Here is a 2,086-nt window from a genome sequence, read left to right on the forward strand (position 1 = left end):
CGAACCCAACAACAATAATGCAAGAAGGATGCTTGGTGATTATACTGCACCTACGTCCAAGTTTGATGGAAGAAGCATTTCAATTCCTGCCATAGGAGCAAACAATTTTGAGCTGAAACCTCAATTAGTTGCTCTAATGCAACAGAACTGCAAGTTTCATGGACTTCCATCAGAAGATCCCTACCAGTTCTTGACTGAGTTCTTGCAAAACTGTGAGACTGTTAAGACTAATGGAGTAGATCCTGAAGTCTACAGGCTTATGCTTTTCCCTTTTGCTGTAAGAGACAGAGCTAGAGCATGGTTGGACTCTCAACCTAAAGATAGCCTGGACTCTTGGGATAAGCTGGTCATGGCCTTCTTGGCTAAGTTCTTTCCTCCTCAAAAGCTGAGCAAGCTTAGAATGGATGTTCAGACCTTCAAACAAAAAGATGGTGAATCCCTCTATGAAGCTTGGGAAAGATACAAGCAGATGACCAAAAGATGTCCTTCTGACATGTTTTCAGAATGGACCATGATAGATATGTTCTATTATGATCTGTCTGAGTTCTCTAAGATGTCACTGGACCATTCTGCAGGTGCATCCATTCACCTAAAGAAAATGCCTACAGAGGCTCAAGAACTTATTGACATGGTTGCAAATAACCAATTCATGTACACTTCTGAGAGGAATTTCGTGAATAATGGGACGCCTCAAAGGAAGGGAGTTCTTGAAATTGATGCTCTGAATGTCATTTTGGCTCAGAACAAAATGTTGACTCAGTAAGTCAACATGATTTCTCAAAGTCTGAATGGATGGCAAAATGCATCCAACAGTACTAAAAAGGCATCTTCTGAAGAAGAAGCTTATGATCCTGAAAACCCTGCAATGGCAAAGGTAAATTACATGGGTGAACCTTATGGAAAAACCTATAATTCATCATGGAGAAATCATCCAAATTTCTCATGGAGGGATCAATAAAAGCCTCAACAAGGTTTTAATAATGGTGGAAGAAACAGGCTCAACAATAGCAAGCCTTTTCCATCATCTTCTCAGCAACAAACAGAGAATTCTGAGCAAAATACCTCTAACTTAGCAAATATAGTCTCTGATCTGTCCAAGACCACTTTAAGTTTCATGAGTGAAACAAGGTCCTCCATCAGAAATCTGGAGGCACAAGTGGGCCAGCTGAGTAAGAAAGTCACTGGAATTCCTCCTAGTACTCTCCCAAGTAATACTGAAGAGAATCCAAAAAGAGAGTGCAAGGCCATTGATATAATCAACATGGCCGAACCTAGAGAGGAAGGAGAGGACGTGAATCCCAATGAGGAAGACCTCATGGGACATCTCTCAAGCAAGAAGGAGTTTCCTATTGAGGACCCAAAGGAATCTGAGGCTCATATAGAGACCATAGAGACTCCACTAAACCTCCTTCTGCCATTCATGAGCTCTGAAGACTATTCTTCCTCTGAAGAGGATGAAGATGTAACTGGAGAGCAAGTTGCTCAATATTTGGGAGCTATCATGAAGCTGAATGCCAAGTTGTTTGGTAATGAGACTTGGAAAGATGCACCTCCCTTGCTCATTAGTGAACTAGGTACATGGGTTCAGCAAATTTTACCTCAAAAGAGACAAGATCCTGGAAAATTCTTAATACCATGTACCATAGGCACCATGCCCTTTGAGAAGGCTCTGTGTGACCTAGGGTCAGGCATAAATCTTATGCCACTCTTTGTAATGGAGAAGCTGGGGATTATTGAGGTACAGCCTGCCTTATTCTCATTACAAATGGCAGATAAGTCAGCAAGACAAGCTTATGGATTAGTAGAGGAGGTGTTAGTAAAGGTTAAAGGCCTTTACATCCTTGCTGATTTCATAATCTTAGACACTAGGAAGGAGGAGGATGAATGCATCATCCTTGGAAGACCTTTCCTAGCCACAGCAGGAGCTGTGATAGATATTAACAGAGGAGAATTAGTCCTTCAATTAAATGAGGACTACCTTGTGTTTAAGACCCAAGGGTATTCTTCTGTATACATGGAGAGTAAGCATGAAGAGCTTCTCTCAGTACAGAGTCAAACAGAGCCCCCACAGTCAAACTCTAAGTTT

General features: G+C 41.5%; 1 non-coding gene across 1 annotated transcript; it reads right to left on the reverse strand.

The window, feature by feature from the left end:
* Positions 1-391: 391 nt before the first annotated feature.
* On the reverse strand, positions 392-495 carry LOC112715384 (small nucleolar RNA R71). Its single transcript, XR_003159667.1, has one exon. It is a non-coding gene; the product is annotated as a small nucleolar RNA R71 (small nucleolar RNA).
* Positions 496-2,086: the final 1,591 nt, after the last annotated feature.

This window comes from Arachis hypogaea, chromosome 1 (genome assembly GCF_003086295.3).
Source record: "Arachis hypogaea cultivar Tifrunner chromosome 1, arahy.Tifrunner.gnm2.J5K5, whole genome shotgun sequence".
Lineage (NCBI taxonomy): Eukaryota > Viridiplantae > Streptophyta > Magnoliopsida > Fabales > Fabaceae > Arachis > Arachis hypogaea.